The sequence below is a fragment of the Lonchura striata genome, chromosome 2 (assembly GCF_046129695.1).
Source record: "Lonchura striata isolate bLonStr1 chromosome 2, bLonStr1.mat, whole genome shotgun sequence".
Lineage (NCBI taxonomy): Eukaryota > Metazoa > Chordata > Aves > Passeriformes > Estrildidae > Lonchura > Lonchura striata.
In genome coordinates, this window is record NC_134604.1 from 12,598,451 (window position 1) to 12,621,060 (window position 22,610).

At 35.4% G+C, this 22,610-nt stretch overlaps 2 long non-coding RNA genes across 2 annotated transcripts in view; one reads left to right on the forward strand and one right to left on the reverse strand.

Moving 5' to 3' along the window:
* LOC144248470 (uncharacterized) overlaps positions 1-18,221 on the forward strand; it is a 52,652-nt gene extending 34,431 nt beyond the window's left edge. Inside the window, exons 2-3 of the long non-coding RNA XR_013341757.1 lie at positions 12,369-12,437; positions 18,200-18,221. This is a non-coding gene — a long non-coding RNA (uncharacterized LOC144248470). The remainder of the gene's footprint in view (positions 1-12,368; positions 12,438-18,199) is intronic.
* LOC116184080 (uncharacterized) overlaps positions 1-22,610 on the reverse strand; it is a 30,903-nt gene that overhangs the window by 6,145 nt on the left and 2,148 nt on the right. Inside the window, exon 2 of the long non-coding RNA XR_004148814.1 lies at positions 10,110-10,293. This is a non-coding gene — a long non-coding RNA (uncharacterized LOC116184080). The remainder of the gene's footprint in view (positions 1-10,109; positions 10,294-22,610) is intronic.

Genomic DNA, 22,610 nt, shown 5'->3' on the forward strand with positions numbered 1-22,610 from the left:
TCCATCCATCCTTTAAATCCCCTCCCTAAGCAAGTTACTTAGCAAAAATCTCACAAATTCTGCTAGACTACTGATGTCTTACTACAGCTCCCCAATAAGCAAAGGAAACACTTCTCTGAGATTGTACCTTACAAAAAATTCCATGTTTAGCATCTGGCATGCACAGGAAACCTATTAATGAAGACTCCTTTAATTAAATGCTCTCAAAGTACCATGGGAGAGTAAGAGAAAGAGTTTGAAAAGCAGATAATATCATAGTTTGGTCACATATTTAAGACCAAGGTTCATTTTTTGTGTTGAGTTATGGAAAAAAGGTCTTGGACTTGGGACCTTGACATCTCTGGTAATATTCACGTCATGGTGACCTTTGTCTCCCTCTTTTGCTGACTTTCCACAATTAGCTTCAAAAAGTGAAATCTCTTTTAGCTGGGTTTTTTGGGGTTTTTTTGTTTGGTTGGTTGGTTGGTTTTTTTTTTTTTTAATTGCAAATATATGTTACCTAACCTTACCAGTTAGTTCAATGGAATTTCAGAGAGGCTAAACTTATACTGACAAATAGAGCTGTGGAAAACATAAAATCATAGTACTCTATCCCAAAAATTTTATCCATTACAGCTCTCATCATGACAGCCCTGTGAGTATTGCTTTCAGCATGTTTTCTGCCTGGCCACATATAATTAATTTATGTGTTGCTATTGAAGATATGTTATGAGCATCTGGTGGTATTTATATGTCTAATTTTTCTAACATATTAATTGCATTAAAAATAAAAAGTCTACCATAACCAGAAAGGTTCCTTTTAAATACTTCCTGTTATCTCTCATCTTTCCCCATGACTCTCAGCATGCTTTTGTAGTGGGCTTTAGATCTAAAATGTGTAAGTCTTGAAAGGCAAATTTATGTGCATTCATAACACTAAGTAGTGCATAATTAGATTTAAAGAATGCAACTGATAAAAACACATCGACTTTCTGTGTTGTTGTTGATATTTGTAGATGGCACATGGAATTTAATATGGATCATTAATTTCTCTGGATTTTATACATTAGCTATGGTTATGGACATTACCCCAGTGCTTCTTAGTGTAAAGTATGTTTGAGTTGTACGTATTAGAAAAATTCTTTCCATCACATTTGTCTTACCTTCATAGAAGAAGACAAAGTTTTACATCACCATAGCAATGCATTAATTTCTGTACTGTACTTATTTGTCTTTCAATATGATTCTAATATCAGGCACAACACATCATTTCTATTGAGCCAGCCATCTCCAGTGTGGAAACATCAGCAAGCCATTCATGGATTTTAAACAGCAGCCCATTTGTGTGTATTGCTTCATAATATTTAATGCCACCATTTATTTAAGAACAAGCCCTCAAGGTGAATTAAAATATTATTTCATTTATAAAAGAATTCAAACTCAACCCCCCCCTCCACTGACACTGTATGCATTACTTGTAAGCACTTGAATTTTAAATAATATTTAATCTAGCTAAGTTAAACCAATATGCTACATTTTTAAGATCTCATCTTTGATAAATATGATCATTTTTACTATAATCCTTCAGAGATTTGTGCCCATCTTGTAAATTTTTTAATTTAAAATATATTACCAAAATAATTGGAAATAGTAGCATTGATTAATAAAATATAGCATATATGCTTTTAAGACAGAACTATTCACATGGATGTAACAAGATTGCTATACTGATAAAAATATAACCTCTCCCAAAATACTTATAGCATATTAGAATTTAAATATGTCCTTCAAACTGTTTTTTTAGTACCCTCTCTAACCCATTACTGGAGATGCAAATAAATGTTTTTTTTCTTTTCTGAGTAACGAAGGATTCTTCTTTCTCTAAAACTCACTTAAAAGAGGGACTCCATCTCTTCCATAATCCCACAAAATTTTATATTAGTCATTCAATGTAGTGACAAATTTTATTTTTTATTTGTTATAACTAGATATTTTTTACAGTATAAAACATTATGGGAGAACAGGGTGCAGAATTTTTCCTACCTGCTATAGTTCTCAAAGCTGCATATAAAATAACAAAAAAACCCCCAAAAAAACAGTAAGAGAGAGACAACAAAAGCCTTCAACTCTGTCAGGCTTAATGATATATGTGCTACGCTAAGGACTTTTCTTTAAAATGTTTTCTTTAACATGTTTTCTTTTCAGTATGCAGCACTGAATAATACTTTCCACTATTTAAAAGCCTAAGCAGTGTGAAAACTGTTGAAAGAAGAAAATACACAAAGCTAACTAAGCTGATAAGGCTGTGATGACTGAAAATATCAATAGAGAGGAAAAGTAGCATGCTTTATAAACACCATGCATTTTTTTTTCCAGATGGGTTCGTTTCTTTTAACTAGAAAATAGTACATGCTCCTTGTTCTTCCTCCTAGTCAGACTTGCTCATGACAGAAATATTCTACTTGCAATACATGCACTAGTCCTGAAACTGATATAAATATAAATTTTTAAAAAAAGGTTAAAAAATTGATTTTCAATCTCCATTAAAATATGTATAAACATCAGTGATTGCTCAAATAAATTGTTGTGAATAGTGTTCCTTAAAGCAAAACAAAAAAGTTTGAGGGCTGTTAATATTAGATGCTAACAACTCTTCCAAGCTGTGAACGTATAGTAGTGACAGAAATTAAAAAGCAGATGTCCTCCCACGTTGAAATTCCCCCCAACTTACTTCAAGATTACATGGTTGATGAAAGTACAGCAAGTTCTAATTTCTAGGGGGAATAATGACTTGTAGTTGCAATAATTTAAGGAATAATGTACCCCAACTGTACTTAATAAGGCTATAATTCCATCAAAGCCTTCCAGGGATGTCATAAACCATGAGAGCGAAACTCAAGTGGTTTCCTCATGTCACCAGAAGGCTGAGATGGAAATAGAGTTTGAATTTATATTCATTTTGAAGGAGACTTATTTAATATTGCACATTGATCATGATAAATGCCTTTGGAACTGCCAAAAACTATTAGGGGTGTTCATGGTCTTTTGAAGCCACCAAAAGTCAATTATGCTGCTGCCTAGTGGTTCTCAGCAACTCCTTTCTTTTAAAGCTGTGGTTTGGCCAGCACAAATTGTTTAACCATGCTTAAGTTAACATCAATTTTGTCATATATTTTTAATACTTTTCTTCTTCATATTGAATGAAAGTGGGAAGTATTTCTTCTGTCTATGTGCATAGCTCTTTATTTATAGAATTTCATTGCAAATTAAGGGGAAAATTAATTGGAATCATTTGGCTAACTTAGCCACTGAGCATCATGGAATGAATATACTTTTTTTAAACAGATTTTTCACTTATATGCCAATAATATGTCCACATCCTATGTGAGCTAACTGAACAGGGAGGAGCTTTAGTAACAGGAGAAATTTTTTTTTGCTGTAAGACTGCAGGTAATCTGTTTTAAAATGAAAGATTGTATGGAACAGCTCAGAGAGCCCACAGAAGAAAAGATGTGGAATGGGGGAAAAAAACAGAAGGGGAAATCTGGATCTTAAAAAATGTGTAAATCAAAGTTTCTAGAGGTAAAATAATGTTCAGTATAATCCTTCAAATTTCTATTATTCATTTTTTGACTTGATGATGCTGTCCGCCTCCACATCCTCCTAGGACAGGAATCTCAATGCCATTGCTTAAAGGACAGATACTCAAAAATGTGGTTTATTGTGATCTCCTAATGAATATCCCTATTTGCCAAAGCATAGGGACTTAGTGTCTTTGGGATGCCCTTTGGTGTGGTCTCTGGGCTCAAGATTTTCCTCTCCTAAAGAGCCTCTGCAGTTCCAATGTGGATATTTGCCAGCTGCCTGTGGATTTCTTAGATATCACAGGGGATCTAATACAGCAGAAGATGCCTTTATTTAGATAATGGCATTAAGCCAAAACGTTTACATGTGTCAGAGAACCTGCCATAAAATGTATTTCCCTGGAGATGACAGTGTGTCAATTTCTGAAATTCCTAGTGCTGAGTAGCTGATTTGATTTACACTTCTGAACAGAAAACACGTCAGGGTAATCTCAGCTCCTCTTTACAACAATATATTCCAAGTCGAGGATTTATTTGTAATTTGTTAAGATCAGATACAGATAGAAATAAGACACATACAAATCCTATTGAAAGTCTTTTGGCCAATTTCTAAGATGATGGTAGAGCAAATTGATCTTTAAAGCCAAAATCATGACAGCATAGTAATCAGTTACATGGCACTTTTGAGCAAGATAAATATACATTCTATACCCCAAGCTAAAAATGCATCATTAAAATGTAACAAAAACCCCACAGTGCTGTTTGCTTCAAGTACAGCAATTCCATTTGGCTTTTGGGAGGAGATTTTCTCAAACCCAAGGCCCAATTGCCTTTGGAAAACCACAGTGATCCTTCCATAGACCACTAAAAGTCAAACTAGATGTCAGGTTTTCCCATGATATGCGAAGAAATGTCCCTTGGCATTTGATGTCTTGAATGCTGAGTACTCAACATAGGATGTTAAAACAAATGAAAAGAAGAAAGGTCCAACCAGGATACTGGCTAAGAAAGTTCCAGAGTCAAAAATTTTAGGAGGCTGAGAAAAAGTTCTTAGGTTTAATGCTATAGGGGTGTCTTGTTCCTACAGACTTCCCTTGGTAGTTGGTCTTGGACAAAGCCATATGAACTTTTTGTCTGCAATAACCCAACAGAGGTGCTGCTCGTGTCACCTTCCCCACAAAAATTGTCAAACCCTGACTTTGATTCCTGAGATGGATTGAAAGTTTTTCACTTTCCAAATTTTCAATTAATGCCAAATTGCTTGTATGTTTCATCTCTATGTGGAATTTAGCACAACTCAGAATTCCCAGTGCTCCTTTGCAACTATTTCATCAGCAATCATCTCTGCCTGGCTTCCCTGAAAAATTCTTCAAATTCAAGAAAAATTCAAATTCTTCAAAAACAGCCAATGTAATAAATAACAGCCTTCTGAATGTTTTTCTTCCTATTAACAGCAAATTCCTTGAGAGAAAAACTGCTTGAACTTGCCCAGGTTGTCGTCCTTCATTAGGAGTTCTAAAGTTACTGGAGTAGCTTTTAATTACTGCAATCTATTTCTCAGGATAAATAAATAAATAATAATGACTTTGTACTCCTGATGCTGTATAGTCTTAAGCTGTACTCCAAGAAAAGGTGTCCTCAGGAGTTATCTATTTCCTTCTGTTCTTCAATTGTTATTGATATGGAGTAAGAAAAATACAATTTTATGGCCATTTCTAGATGTGCTTTCTCAAAAATTAAGAAATTAAGCATAGAATGGTGGGTACACAGGTACAACCACAAACAAACAATTAAAAATTTATATAGTCAAAATAAGTGTTCTGATACAGAGTCAGCTTGCATGTTCATTGCTTTTGTGATCAATCAGTGGAAAATAGCAATGTGTTCTGAAACATGGAAAACTATATAAAATTTGAAAATATTTTTTTTCCAATCATATATGAGGACAATTTTTTTCTTCCTCCCTCTAAGGATAATAAAATGTTGGAGCAACTGCCCTGAGATGCTGGAGGCAGCTTCACTGGAGGTTTTCAAATTCTGAAAATGTTTGAATCAAACCCTGAGCAGCATAAAATGACCACAAAGCTGCTCAGGGTTGGACAAGGATGCAAAGCACAAGGTTGGACAAGAAATTCTTGAGGTCCTTTTATTCTGTGAAAATATGTGTTTATGTCTTAGGTTGCTGTAAATTAATATGTAAATAAACAACTAAACAAAACAAAATCAATTTCAAAATTTTTGATTTTTTTCCCCAGTTGTCTTCAGATACAATTTTTTTCTTTGTTGGCAATACAATATGGGGTGGCTTTGGCAAATTATTACAACTCTGAACTCTATTTACCTAGACTTTGCTTTGCCAGCAATTGTCTTCTATTAGCTTTTCTGCTGTACATCAAAATTGTAAATAAAGAAGTTGGGCAAGGGGAAATTGCAGGGTTTTTTTTCTGAAATTATTTTTGAAATGTTTTCCATTTTTGAAACTTTAATGCTGAAAAAATATGGAATAAAAGATAAAGAAATAGAAAAATTTATAAATTGGAACTGTGTATTGTTAGTATTATCTTAATCACCTGTTAACTATGAAGGTTTATTACATTGGACTAGAAGGGTGCTAGTTTACAACAAACAACAAAATAATTGGATATTTTTGCACAGATCCACTGATGAATCTTCTAAATTATTTTCTAATTTTGGGTGTTGAATTATTTGTCTTCAAAGCTTGATATATTTTGAATAATTATTCTCAAATGGAAGCAACCAACTATAATAAGAGGCTTGTAAAATTTTAACCTTAATATCTCTCAAATTCTTTTATGCATTCCATAAGAACAATGGCAATGTTAAACACACGGTAAACAGAATATTTTCAGGTAAATAGAAGTCTTTCTGTAGATCTAGCTGAGACTTAAAAGTCAAAATGAAGGTATTTTAATTCGATGGTGAATATTTTTCCTTCCACATAAATCCAGCTATAAAAAATGCAATGTGGGAGGTATTCTGAGGAAAGAAGACATTTGTGTGTAATTATATAAATGCAATAGACATGCATATATGTGTACAGCTATATAAATAAAGCTGCACACACTGGGCCAATAACAACAATGTATGATGTGGTAACATTCTCTGTGACGAAAAAGATCATTAGACTCATGAAGGAATAATGGACATTAAAGCTTTGGTACAGAGGATACACATGAAAAGGAAAGAGTGGTGTGAGAGGATATACTTCTTTTTAATAAAAGAAGAATAATTTGTTATACTTATTTTTAATAAAAGTTTTCAGGATTTCTAGCTAATTGATCTCAGGAGAATACAGAGTAAATTGTTTTATACTTCCTGTATATTTCAACTTCTTCTAATTGAGCAGAAATTGAGAGAAAACACTTTTCCTCTCTCACACTCGGTTACTTGTCTCAAAGCGCCACCAGCACAGAAAAAGGACCTTTGAATCTCTCCAACAGCTCACTCTTCTCAGGGCATCATCAGAAGCTGTTTGTACAGACAGCATGTCTCAATTAACTGATGAACTCAATCTGCAGCAGATACTGCTGGCATCTCCTGTACTCTGCGTAGGTCACTAACTCAACACTACTCTATAAAATTCCTGTTAAAGGACACACATTTGGAGCCCACACTGGAGTTCCTGCCTGCCCAGTACAGCAAGCACAGTGCCCCCACTGCTGTCACAAAACATTCCCAGTCCCAGCAGAGTGGGATGCTCAGCAGCACAGCACTGCAGCAAGCAGTGAAAGGAAAATCAGCCCCTCACAAGTACCAGATTCTCACAGTCAGGCAATGAGCCCCATGGCAGGCACAGGAGCTGTCCATTAAGAGCTGAGCAGCAAAACCAGCTATGGATTCTATCCAGCACATCCCAATCAGATCTGTCATTGCCTTGAGCCCCTTGTCCCACACTGGGAGCTCAAAAGTGCTCTCGTGGTTTAACCCCAGTCAGCAGCTCAGCCTGGCCCCATCAGCAGGGTGGGGAGAGTCAGAAGGGAAAGAGCTGGAAAAATCATGGCTTGGGATAAAAACAGTTTAATAGGGAAAGCAAAAGTTTTGCACACAAGCAAAGCAAAGCAAGGAATTCACTCCCCCCTTCCCACAGGCAGGCAGGGGTTCAGCCCTCCCAAGGAGAGAAGGGTTCCTTCGTGCCTAGTGGTGACTTCGAGTCACAAATCACTCTGAAGGTCACCCTGCTCCTTCTTCTTCCCCCAGATTTGTATGCTGAGCATGGTCTGGGATATCCCCTGAGGTCACCTGTCCTGGCTGTGTTCTCTCCCATCTCCTTGTGCCCCTCCCTGAGCCCGCTTGCTGATGAAGTGGAAGGAAGCAAAGGCCTTGGCAATGTGCAATTGCTGCTCAGCAGCAATGAAAGCATCCCTGAATTACCAACATTGTTTCCAGCACAAATCCAAAATACAGCCAGTTATCAGCTACTGTGAAGAAAATTAGCTCTACCTCACCCAAAACCAGCACAATATCTCATATAAGTGTTTAATCCATCTCTAAAAATATTAGTAGAAGAACTATAATCCCAACTGAGTGAACAAAACTGTTTCATTTAGAAATATATGCAACTACAGTTCAGTAAACTCTTCCTACATATCAGTAGATTTCCTTTATGGGAGGATTAGATATTTGAGATGACTGATTCAAAGGAGCTGGAAGACCTCAGATACATATTCCCTAGCAAAACACAGATCACTGAGATACTAATTGTATTTTTTTAAACCCGGCCTTTACACTTGGACCAGACCTTTATTTTTCATTAAGTGCTTTCTAGAATACCCAGGAAATTCTTTTCCCTGGAGTGTGAGTGTAATAAAGCCTGAGGTGTCCAAGAAGGTGTTGGCAAAAAACATAAACTACAATTAATTTTTCAGTTGTATCTCTCTCAACTGTCATGTTCTGTTTTCTTTATTTGTGTATGAATTACAATTTCCATTATTCTTTTTTAATATCAAACTGTTTTATAACTAAAAAAAGGGTTTTTTTTCCTGAGGTTTTTATAGTTTGAAATAATATCACAGATTCAGGAAAAAAATATAAACTGCTTAACATAATACAGTGCTTTATGACATAATGACATAATAGGTATATACTTTATACTTTAACTCTTGCTGCCTCTTTTTTTTTTTCTTTCTTTTTTTTTTCCTTGCCATAGCTTTTTCCTCTCATTCCTCCATAGCACTTTCACCTCAGAGTATAACCCTAATATAATTTCCCTCTAGATTTGAATCCAATAGATGGACAGATCCATTAGTACAGAAAGTAAATTTTCACACCTTTCAGATTAAGCTTTGTAAAGGCTTCTAATTGACAGCATCATTAGATACTAGGGAAAAAATTATGAAAGGGTTTCTTGAGTGACACTCCTTGAACAAAATCTTACTAAAAGTTTCTTTCCTTACCTGCTCCATCTAATCAATATTTCTGATAATCAGAGTCTCATTCAGGACATTGAGCCCATTTCTTTGTTGCCCTGTACATCCTCAGCTTTTGGGACACTAAAAAACTGATATGTCTCTGACACATACAAAAGTGAAAGAATAGAATATGTCTTTTCCTCCACTCCATCCAGCCCCCCATTAATTATATATCACTCCAGTTATTTGGGTTTTTGTGACTTTCCCCTACTGTGTGGGAAACACAGTACACTTACAAATGTGGGCCCATGCTAGGCAGGTGATACATGATCCCTCTGCCAATGTCCAAACTAAGAAAATGCACAATTCCTACTCACAGAAAAATAAAAATACAAAATAAAATAACAAAAAAAGTTGATTATTTTTCACAAACCTTCCAAAACCTTCCAGTTTTCAGTAAAATGAATGTCCTTGTCAGATTAATTGTTAAGAGCACTGGATATTTGTTCAGCTGTAGAAATCTGGAGCAAAAGATTGTAGGTTCAATGAAATGGCATTTTCCAATTAAACTGTGTTTTGCTGGAAGTTCCCCAAGCTCTACCAAACACCATGGTTATACATCCTATGTAAACTACAGATTTGCATCATTTTTGCATGACAGATTTTTGAATACATAAGGCTTGGGAGAACAGAGCTTTGCAAGGTGAACATTACAAAATGCCCAGTGATTTTTTCTTTCTCCCACAGGCTTTTCTGCAGGCATGCATAATAGGAACATTAGTTATTAAATTGGCACTGGGTCTTTCTCTATTTCTCTATCATTTTCAAACAGGTTAATTAAAGCTCATTTATATGCCACTTAAATAGAAGGTAACTTGAGTCAGAGGAAATATCGGCACACATTTTACCATAAATCCTTCTGAGCTTATAAATGACCTTCATCCTTTTCAATATCTGCCTCTTGAAAGGTACAAATACCTGTATATTCATTTTTTTCAAAACCAAAGCAAAAAAATAAATATTTTTTTTTTGTTTTACATGGGACTTTTCCAGAATCCTGTGTATCAACTCTCAATAAGCTCAAAGGAAGAAATTATTTTGCACAGTTACCATTAATGAAGTATGAGAGGGAAAAATAAAACACTCTCCTGAGATTAAAAACAAAATAACTGCTTACCACGTAGTTCCTTGGCTGATGTGCAAATGCAGCAGCACTGGGCACTTCAATGTACTTTTAGCTTAGGTGAGATGCAGGTAAACAAAGCAAGCATTTCATCCTCAGCCTCTCAGCTCCTTTGGAGACAGATGTTGACACAATTGCAAGTGCAATTTCTGTGTACAGTGATGGAAAGCCCCAGGTACTGCTGGTATGCAAAAAAAAAAACCTAATTAGCTACAAGCACACAAAGCTTGGTTGTATCTGTTTGTCTGCTCAAGGCTCAAAACCAGAATGTCAGGGCTCACTTGTATCAAGGTACATTTCTGTTTCCTTTGTATGTGCTCTTTACCAACAGCAAAACAAGACAAAACCACATGGCTCAATCTTCTCTCACACTTTCAAGCTTGTAGATATGTTTTAATGTATGTGCATAACTCTTTTGTAGCATCAGGAGCAAGGGGTATTAACTTTCCAGGTAGGATGCTTGTAAACACTCTTACAGTCATAAAACTCTTTCATTCTACAGATTTGGTTATATATATTTTCTTAGATGTCTCTTTTCCCTTTAATCTGCTAAGCTCCATGAAACTCTGTCACTGAAAAATCATGAAAACACTGTGTCTGTGAAGCTAATACCCAGATTTGGTTTTTGCTACTGCTTCCCCAAAGACTGTCATAGAATATTTTAGAATAAAACAACTTGGATCATATGTAACCATTGATTTTTAGTCATAGTTTCTCACTGATTTCAGTGGGGAGTTCTTATTAGGCATCCCTGGCATGAAATGGCCACTTGTATTAGATTTTTTAGAAAAAAAATACACAGTTAGCAAAAATAATCGAAACAGGCATCAAGAAATTTTCCCCATATTGTGAGCAATTGTAATAACAAAGTTATCTATCCTGCATCATGGAATAATTGCAGCATAAAAGAAAACAAAACTTTTTTTTTTTTTAATATTTAATAAACATCAATCCTCAGGAGCTAGAAGCAGACAGATTAAATCATATGATTTGGGATTAGTTTCTAAAGAACTAAAAAAGGAAATCTTCAGAGCCTGGAGTTTCTCACTGTGGGAGCCATCTTGTGGAGGGAAATTATTTTCCCTGTGATAGCTTTAAAGCAGATTTGCTTTCCTTTAATTGGAAAAATATAGATGGGATGTAAAAGGCACACAGTCCTAAGTATATCTCCCTTTCACGGCTTTAAGAGAAGAAAAAAAATAGAGAGATGTCTCAGAATAATGTTTTTGGGCCTTTTTATGCCCATTATTGGATGTTCATTCCCTAAAAGTTTCTGTATATGATCCCAGAGAGAAAATTTTAAATCCCTATGTTAAGAAAATCTGCTTTTTTTTCAGAAAAAAAACATGATGTTCACTCTTTAGGATTTGGATATGAATGTTTCTTACACCATATTACAAAAACTCTCATGAAATGCAGTTCATGACTTTTATCTCTGCCCTATTTTCTGATGAGTTTATTATACCTAAAGGACATTTTTTTATTTATAGAGTTTATAGAGTTTATTATGCCTAAAGTTTATTTATAGAGTTTATAGAGTTTATTATACCTAAAGGACATGTGTCAAGCTATTACCTGTCCCCATTTCCTAGATAGCAAGGAGGATTAAAATAGGGCATACAAGAAATTTTTGGAAGAGGCTGGAGTCAACCTGGAGAAGTTTTCTCACTTCTCACACCATGAGTTGAAACACTGAGCTGTGCTGTTTTCCCATTAGCAATTACAATATTTAAACAATTCCTCAATCTGTTATCCAATCCCTCAACAATTCCCTCAAAAAATATAACTCAACAATTTATGAGCAACACACCTGATCTGGCTGGCAGTTCTGTCTGCAGGACTTTACAAGCTCCTTTTCTCTCACAGCAGGGCTTGGAGGTGCTTCTTTTCCCTAACCCTAACCCTAACCCTAACCCAGCCAGTTTTTTTTCTTTTTTTCCATCACTGATGGGGAGATCATGTCAGTCCTGGTTGCCTTTGCTCCAGCAAAAGTGTGGTTTTAATCTGAACATATTTTCTCTTGATCCTTCCCTTTTGCTGCTAAGTGCTTTGCTTCTTCAGTGAGCTTTTCCCAGCTGCTGTTTCCATGGGTCATGTTGGGATCTGAGGTTGTAATTCGGTCTGGGGAGCTGGAATCCACTACTGCAGAAAGGGCAGCCCCATTGTCTCACTTCCATGCTGCCAGGTTTCTGGCATTTAATTAATTTCTTTAATGATCTGACCATTATTCTCCTTCATTTCTGCCTCTGCAAGCTGACCTGGAGCCTCACTGCTGCTGCCTGAGGGGAGAGAGAGGGCCCTGCTGCTTCTGGAAGGATTTGGGTAAGGATGGCCACTCTGTTGGGAAAACAGGTTTCTCTTCCTGACAGATTATTCTTTAGTCTTCTTTTTTATCTTGGGTGCATTTATCCTATATTTCTCACCCTGCAGAGATGGGCTTTTCATGATAATTTTTGCAAAGAACTGTGAGCTATTGCTCTTTGGGCTATTCTGTAGTCTCTGACATCATCTTTCTAGAGCACTCAAAAGGTTTTAGAGTCCCTTTCATCTCCAGATTTTGTTCAGTGTTGTCCACAGACTTAGAAATTTTAAGTGTAGAAAATAACACCAGCAGTATAAAATTAAACTGATTTCCCATGGGGTCATACCCAATCCTGTTAGGCACCACAGAGGAATATTCCAGACCACATCATTCTTGAAAATTGGCAGCAAAAATTGGAAAGTTTACAGAAGTATAAAGTAATATGAAAGATGAGTTCAGTAATGTTCCATAGAATTGAGTTCTGGATTTTTCTAAGTTTTTGGCAAGTGTTTTGTGCTTGGTTCAGTGTCTATTTTCTTTTTTTATATTATACCATCAAAGCAAGTCAATTTCACAATATCTTCTTTACTCCTTTGGTCTGTCACTGACTTTGATATTCTCATTGTAGGGTCAGATCTAAGAACTCAGAGCTGTCCCCAAAGACAAAGTTTTATCATTTCTTCTAGGTTTGCTGACCCAGAAAAATTTTAAACCTGCAAGTAATATGAACAAAGCAGACATTTAGTCCACAAAAAATAAAAAAGTACAGATCCCAAGACAAAAATGCAGTCAAGGACAGAGGCATTGCTAAGGAAGAAGGAGAAAGGAATTGCTGGGAAAAAAATTATGTCCAAAACAGTCAAGGCCTGCAGATAAAGCAGGGGGTGCAGTAAAAGAAGGGATATTTTTGGAAAGATTTTATCGCTGCATCTCCCACCCATGCTTTTCTTTAATGCTACAAAATAGAACGTGGTAACAAAATACACATGAATCTTTCATAAAGAATATCCGTGACCAAGCAGAAAAGTCCTTCAATGATGTTTATGTTCTTCAGATATAAAGTGTTAAAAATCTCTTCCCAAACCCGGCAATTTCTGCTTCAGTGATAAAAGTGACACTGATGTTTTCAGTTTTCCAGTTAACATACTCATTTTGAGGCAGCTTTCTGTCCACTTGAGTTCTGTCAAAGTACCTTTGATTTTGTTTAAATGGGCAACAGGACTCAGGCATTTCTTACGGATTTAGTTACGTAGTATATGATACTCATCATGTTAAGCAGGCTACTCACTCCAGTAAAAAAATGCTGTTGATTTTTCAGTGTTTGTGCAGCCATAGTAGATCTGACCTAAAACTCATTTAAATGAAAGACATCTATTGAATCCATGGGCTTCAGGGCATAAACCAGTCAGCCTTTCACTGAAATGCTATAGTCAGATATATGTGATTCATGTTTCTTTCCAATGCCTTGGACTTGAGTGTGGTTATTCAAGGAGTTAGGAATCACAAGGCCAGTATTTTATAAGCTATGAATGTTATAAGAGTGCAGATATATCAACTCAGTACTGTTCTTTCTGAAAAAGATGATTTTTTTTTTTTTAACAGTGCAATACAGATTCAAAAAGAAATGAAAGGAAAAAATTCAGAAGGACAGATAAAAGCTGCGTTAAAATTGTTGTTCAAAACTGAAATCTGCAAGTATTCGCTTTCACAACAATTGATATTAGGAAAACAAGAAAGGTAGATAAGATGTTCACTTGCAAAACCATATAACTAAGAAAGAGTCAAAAGGATTTAAATAGAGAAGTAATCTATGGACCACATTTTTTTTATTACATTGGTGTTTGTTGACATTACCACTACACTAGGATTTACTAGCTAGATTTATGTAAAATGACAGTAGATTTGGTAAATGTCAGTGCAGTTTATTTTGAAAAAGGTATACTAATAGGATCTAATCACTAATAAATAAATTAGTAAATAAATAAATTAATACTAATAAATCTGTCCTTAATTTCAATAAATAAATAGATTATCTAGTTATGGCTATAAGAGGACAAATATCAATGAAGGAACAGACATCTACTTGCCTTTTACTGATTTGTCACACTCTCCCTCCAGTTTACTAGAAAAAGACATTAATATTTTTTCATAGTTATTGTTCATTAATATTCCTTTATGTATTCATTAACTAAATTACTAAATTTAGCAAGTAATGCAATCCCTAATTAAAAGAAAAATGCTGCTTTTAAATAAAGGCAATAAATTTTAGAAAATGGTTATTTTTTTTGTGTCTGAGTCTGTGTTTATCAGTAGCTACTTAAACAGGCTCATTCAAGAATTTTATGTTGTTAAACTAATCCCTAGTGCTGAAAACATTAGTGGAGTTGTGCAATACATGTGATAAGTATTTCCCTGAGAATTATTACAGAACACAACAAGGTCCTTCCTCTTTTACTTGGCTTTCACTTTCAGGAATTTCACTAGGATCCCCTTAACTTTGTAGAAGGAAAAGAATGTTGAGTTACAGCAACAGATAAGGAAGCCTTCAAATTTATAGAGCAGATTTCATTCCTTCCTTGCTAGACAACTAATGTGAGGAATGATTGCCATCTGTGAAACCTCTAATCTGCCCCACCAAGATAAATAAAAAGGGGAGCAATCAAAATTTTCAGGATACCCTTCACACTGTATCACCAATGGCCAAATTACCTGTTTTCATGAGATTAAACCACACTTTAGGATATTTCTTAAAGGATGTGATAGAAACACACTGTACAGCCAGGGTATGAGGCACTGGTATTTTAGACTTATATAGAGTAAAGCTTTAAACAGACATTTTTTCCCTGTCAGAGGAAGAAAATGATGAACCAAGAAATCTGTCTTTGCAATGTGTCAGAGGGTGATCCCAAGGGGGAAAAGTATTAGTAGAAAAAGGAGCTCTTAGTTTCATAGATATATACAAGTAGAATTGCTAGAGGACAATTTCATACTCCTGTGAAGAAACCTGAGTCAAAAACTCATGTCACAATTAGCAGCAAAGTTTCTGTGAATTGCTCAAGTTGCAGCAAAGGGAACCACACTTGTGTGCACCTTCTTTCCACTGAAAATAAAAAGGACTCTTGGATTCTACTTTCCTTGGAAATCTTGCAAAAAAAAAAAAATTCAATCCCAGCCTGAGCTTTCTGGCAGGTAACAGAATTATTTCTGTTTCAAGGTCACTAGGACACTTGGCTTCTTCTGTCACTGCCATGCAGTGGGCAATCATTCTTACCCCTTGTTTTTATGCAGGTAACACCATGGAAGTGTTACCAAATCCATCCCCAGTTACAGGTGTGTGTGACAGAAAGCCCCTCATTCCTAATCAGCCGACTGGCGCTGTTGGAAATGTGCCCAAGTTCCAACTGTGCCCAAAATTCCTTCCAGAAAAGGAACTGCTGATCAGGAGAGGAAAAGGCTAAAGCTTTTGCAGATCCACTTCAAGAAGGAGTCAGGATTTAGTTAGGGCATGAGGTTGGACCTGGAGGCTCAAAAATGTAAAAGTGGACAGCTAAGATATAGGATAGGATAGTGTAATATATAGGATAGGATAGTGACCTGAGCATTGTAAATCACTTAATCCTTAAAAATAGGATAAATATGTGATCTTTTCATAGTCATATATTAATAGATCATAAATGTTCTTTCTGTCAATTCTCCATGCTTAGTACAACTGGAAATTACAATGTTTTAAAAATATATTGGAGAGTTTGTGAAATTAACTATTGCTACTAATGAAGAGGAAACTAAAAATTTCAATGGTCTTATTTTGCTATGCACTTTCCTGCAAAAGTATGTAGTTTGAATAAGACAAACTGAATATTTGTGTATATGTATATATATATATATATATATATATAGACGAATATGTATCAAAGGTAGCTCTTCCTTCTTTCTGTTGATGAGGAAATGTAGGACAGAGAGTTGACACCTAGCCAGAGTGTATATATTAAAATCACAATATTATCCTTCTCAATTCCAAGAATCCAATGCCACCCTGTTGATTCTCCCTAAAAGATGCAGGAGCACATTATTATCCCATATGAATCACTTCTTGTTCCCCACAGGAGCTCACTGCCACACACTGTGTCCCTTGCCCACCAAGTCAGCATGCAGGTCCTTCTGTGCTGGTTTGGGGTTTTTTGAACTTTGAAGTGAGATGGAGAGTTTCTATGCAGTAAAAGCAACAGACTAAAATGGCTGAAATGATTTTATGAGTGGTTACCTAGTTCTTTCAGCAGGCTAGGAAAAGAGTATGAAGGTTAGAGGACAGAAAGAATATTAATAGGAAAACTAGTAATTTTATGAGTTTTAGAGGACTTGGGCTGTAGTGATAATGTGCACTGAGATATGCAGTACCTATCAAAAGTCATAGTCAATGGCTAGGAATAGATAATATTTAACATTTATATAGTGTTACACAGCTTCAAAGAACTATGCAAACATAAATTAATTAATCCTCAGGATTTTAAGATCTCTATTTAGATAGGTAGATTCCTCTCAGAAAGTTCTGTGTAACACAGATGATTACATCTACTTACAAAATAGGACAAACAACAGCAATAATATCACTGGCATTGTGATTCAGTTAAGCACTGTTATCCCTCTCTTGCTGATGGAAAAGCTGAGGTTTAGCTATCAGGAAATTTCTGTGAGGCATGCCAATGAGAGAGCTGAAATTAAATTTTTGGATTGGCCTACCAGTTGACTCTTATTTTCTGCCTGCTAAATAAATGTAAGGAACAATATAGTTTAGTGATGTGAGACAGATAAATAAATTTAAATTAAAAATTTAGAGTTATGATATTTCTTTTCTCATAAAATTTCCATCCCAAGAGTGCACTTTTGTAATTTTTTTTTTTTTAACTTATATCTAAAGTAATGTTGGGGTGTGGGAAAGGATATAGGAAAAACGTTCATCATAATATGGTCAGATTCTGACTACTACCAAAGAACAGACCATTTTAAAAGTTCACTATTAATTTATCTGTTTGGTGACTCTGAAAATCTATTTCTTTATTGTCCATTGTTTCAGATTTTCAAACACAGCTAGCACATACCTGTTCAATAAAGTCTGATGTGATGCAGAAATGTCCACCAGAGTCTGCCGAGATCCTGTAATAACATTGATCCCACTTAGGAGTTAACTCAGAGGCCTGATGATAATTAAAAATGTCAACATCATTAAATATTTCGTTTCTCAAATATGAAAGAAGAGGTTGAGTCTCCTATTTGCATAATTTACATAACAGCCATCTAATTTTGGTGACTGAATTGATGACACCTGGGATTGCTAAACTATTGGGTTTTTCTTTCTAAAAGTCCACAAAGTGTCATACCCACAGAACTTCTCAAATCCTATCAGTGTATTGAAGTTCCATGACAGGTATTGAAATCAAAAAAATATGAGAAACAGATTTTTATTGGGGTTGTTCACATAATTTGTTTTAAGTATGATGGCAGCTGATACGGATGGAGCACAGAGACCTTTTCTCACTTTATTGTTCTCACTTGACTCCTGCTAGGAAGATAAATGGCAATGTTGTCAGTCAAAAATATTTTAATATTAAGTTTTGTCTCTCAAGTGGGACCAAATGATATTACAGCTTTGCATCAATTATCTTATTACTAGCTTTTATGATCTGTAAATTGTGTTTTCCAAAATGAACTCAGTACCACAGAACCAACCATTAATATTGCAGCCTGGTAACTTCCTGTCTTACTTTAATTCATCTCTAATTTACAGAAAAATATCCCATTGGTAAACTAAAAATAACCAAGGAGTACATGCAGGAACACCCTTCATGATACAGGTAACTAACTTAAATTCCATTTTGAACCTTTGCCACATAATTTAAAATGCTAACTCTTTCAAAGTTTACATTATAAATGTTTTTCTGGTGTTACCAGCTGGAGTTTTGGGGAGGGAAGCGGTTGGCTTTTATTTTTACGTTAATATTGCAATATATAGACTGAGAATTTTGAAAATAAGTACTAAATTGTTTTGTCAGAGTTGCTGTAAAGAATTTAAAAACACTATGGCCTAGGATAATATCTTAACTCATGGGAAATTCAGCTATCATGGGACAAGAGGGGAAGTCTTCTCATGAATTAATAAATAGCTTAAATAGTAGGATTAAGTGATCAGCTTCAACAAAAGTAGAGGTTTAACAGCAGAGTCCCTCAGGGAGCTCTGCTGGGATATCTACTGCTCAACAGAAATGATCTAGAAAAAAAGGTAATAATGAGGTGACTAAGTGTTCTGGTGATATTAAATTCTTTAAGATAATAGTGATGAAAAGTGACTGTCAGGAGTTGCAGTGGATTTCAAGGTATCAATCAACTGTGGGATAAAGAGCGTCACTGTGGATAGGAGTAAGATAATGTACATGAAAGAAAGCAAATCTCTTTATTATAAATAAGAGTGATGGTCACTAGCCAAGCCGTTATCATTCAGAAGAGATATTTAATTGTCATTGGCCATAATCCTAGGAAAACATTAATAGCCTGACACTCAGTGACAGGCAAAGGCTAAGAAGAATAAGAAAAAAAATCAGCTAAGGGAAAGAGCAGAGAGTAAAAGAGACCACCATTATGGCATCATGTACAGTCATAGCACAGTCATATCCTGAATTACAGATTCATTTCAGTCTCCTCAGCTAAAAGCCAGGACTGTCAATGAAGTAGAAGCTAAAGATTTCAGTTTTCTTGTTTTTCTATGCATTTTCCTGCAGAATATATAGTTTGAATAAAATAAACGGAATATTTGTGTATATATATATATCTAAAAGCAGGGCTAAAAAAACCCAAAAGTATGGATTGCTCTCAGTACTAAATAAACATTGGCATACCGGTTTGGCAAAGTGAGCTCTTAGATATTTAAAATCATGAACAAAGAATGATTATTTATATTTTTTCACATCAAAATTAAGAAAGCCAAAGTTAGTAGACAGAAGCATTAATACCAAAATACTTTTTCAGTATAATTGTGGAGTTTGTTGCCATTTTTTTGTAATGCTTTGGATCTGCAATGGGCTTAAAATCTGCATTATGGAAAAGGGGCCCTGGCAGGCTATTCTTACAATTACAGCCTCCAGCTCAAATGCAGGGTGAGGAAAGGCACAAGAAATATCTGGAGAGGTCCCACTCTGTCCTTCCTCATCCATCAGAAGCAAGAAGATTGGCCAGATGAAAATTTCAATCAAAGTGGTTTTATTATCTTGGGTGATTTCTTTCTAATTACATCATGTCTGCTTCCTGTCTGTGAAATGGGGCTAAAAATACATACTACTCTTACTTTGGAAGCATGTTAAGGTTTGAGATTTTCTGTGATGTCCTTAAAAGTGCATAAGGTACAGAAGTGGTAGATTTTATTTGATTGCAAAAATACTCTGACATTTGCTTGTGATTAAATGATTTTAAACGTCTTCTAAATAGCTTGGAGACAGCTTCAACTAGTTATAGTGACTTCTAAGGAGAAATGACTTTGAACAGAAATTGTATTGGCATGCTCATTCTACACTCCATCATTTGTGTTTATTGAGGTGAGGGCTGTTAATGTTCTCTTTGGGCCAGCCTCTGCCTACATATGCAGAAATCTATAAAATCACAATTAGATTGCATTTTGGTATAAACAAATGGCAAGCTATTCTGCTATTCCCAGGACACTTTAATTCAAGTTTTTTTCAGACTCCTCTTTGCCCTGTCCTTAGCACAGAGGTGGGGGATCCTAAAACACTCTCTCAGCTGCAGCATTTTTCCTCTTTTTACAGAATTTGCTCAGATACCTCCCTGGTGAGTTCTTTTTAAGTTGCCTGCTAATGAAGGAGGTGGAGAAAGAAGTTATTGTGTCTATTACTTGGCATGCAAGTACCATTTTCAAGGGAGTGGTGCCTTGACCTGTAAAAGTAAGCTATCCATGTTCCCTCTAAAAGGTGATTGCTGCAGCCTTGCTCAGTGGTATTCAGCTCTGCTAAAAACTTCTGGAATTGACTCTCTAGGCAGCTGGAAGGCTATTGAACAAAGGGCTTTTCCAATACATCATAATTACACAAACACCTGTGCTGAGAAACCTTGTTCTGAGTTACCCAGGTTTTTCTCAGCTGTACACCAATGCTCAACACTCCTCATCTGCAATTTGGTGGTCTAATGGCTGAGCATAGGATGCAGTGAAGTGTAAATGGGAATTCTAGATCCAAGACATTTAAAGAAAAGTGTCCAGATATACCTGTTCACGTTATTGACTTTGATATGGTTTACGACATGCTTTGTAACATAAAACTGCTTAATTTCAATGTAAGGGCAAAACTAGAACTAGACATAATGTCATTTACAGGTGTTCTCTTCAGTTTACATAAAAAAAAAACTTTAAAAAAATTATTTGTTTGATTCATACATGAGTGCCACCCTGCACAGTGCTGTGTGCAAAGTGCCTTTTTTAAAGATTTTGTTTACTTTTCCAGATTGTTCAGGTGGCTTTTAGAGTCATACAAATTTGGGAGTTTCCAAATCTCAAAGCTATTCTTTACCAAAGATATTCGTAGCATCACATTCTTTTGTGAAGTCATCTTTAAAAATACTCAACACTGGATTTGAAAGTTCATCACAGTGATTTTTGAGAATGTATTTAATGATTCATTCTGCCTTCAGCCACCAAATGGAATTCACTTTTAGATGGGCAATTACTCTTCCCCTATGTCTGAACTTCTCACTGAAATGTGCTAAAACCAGGTGCATCTTAACAAATTAGTATATTCTTCATTTTTCTCACATTAACATTATCTGGTATCATCAACATAGACTAATCAAACACTTTTAACATTATTAATACAGGACATGTCCTCTTCACAACAATTTAAAATATATTTATGTATTTTATATATTGTCTTTTACTGTGGTTCAAATTATTTGAAAATCTAAGCCTACTAATGAGTTTGAACATTGGGATTATTTAATGAACAGGATCTTTCAATTCAGCATTATTGTAATTTTCTTTTAAGAACAACATTAGTACTGGAAACCAGTGTTCAGAATTCTCACAACATTAAAGCAACTAAAAATCTATATATTGACTCAAAGTTTCTGACCTGACAGTGATGTGGAATTGGAGAGATTACTCTGAATCATTTTAGAATTTGTGTGAGAACAAATATTAGAGAAATTGTAGGAATAAAAAGAAAACAGACCATCCTGCCCAGATTTCTCTCTACAGCAGTGTTTTCCTCCAGAATAAAAGGCCAAAACCAGAGTGATATTTTTCCAGGGTACTTTTACAACCTCCTACACTACAAAGGATTTCCAATGCTAAGGTGGTCCCTTTGTACTTAGCATGCTTAATTTGATTTTTTTTTTTTTCACCCATATTTGTCCAAGTTCTTTTTGAATCCATGAAAACATTTAGCATTACCTTTTAGAAAATTATGTGTAATCTCAAAGACTAGAGGTTTGGCTCATTTTTTTCCTGTCTTGGTTTTTAATCTGTTTAGTAAACAATCTGCCTACTACGAATCATGGGGATAGAGAATATCATTACAAAAACCCAAGCTGTTAAACCATGAGGCTGACAAGGGATTAATTCCTAAACATTGCCTAAGGCTTGCAGAGGATTTTAACAGTTTGGAATTAAAGACTGATGGAGTGGTTGCAGCTCATCCATGATGTGTTTTGTCCCAGAATGTGGTTTGTGGCAAACAAGCTGCAGTCAGAGAAGGGTGACACTGAGCTAAAACAGAAGAGGTTTCCTTCTTTAAGGTTTTCTTCTAGAGCTTCAGACTGGACAGACAGTCAACCTTCCTATTCAACTCATCAAAAATAAGCAAACTATTTCTATGTTGTACTCACTGTATTTAACAAAGTCAGGCTTTTTTCATACATGTGGAGGAAACTGAAAAAACTCTTTGTCCTGCTTGTTTTCACAATTCCTTTTCGTTCTAGGATCCTGCATTCAGTTCTCTGCATCCTTTACTTTTCATTGAAGTAGTCAGTGACTGTTTTAGATGACTGTATAGACACAAATATTTTAGAGTATCTTCCATAATTCTCAAAAACATGTTCTGAAAACACACACCTATTCAGACATAATTCTGGAATAAATGACATCAGTCACAGCACTATCCAACGATAAGACAAAGCAATACTCAAAATTGCACTATTGAGAT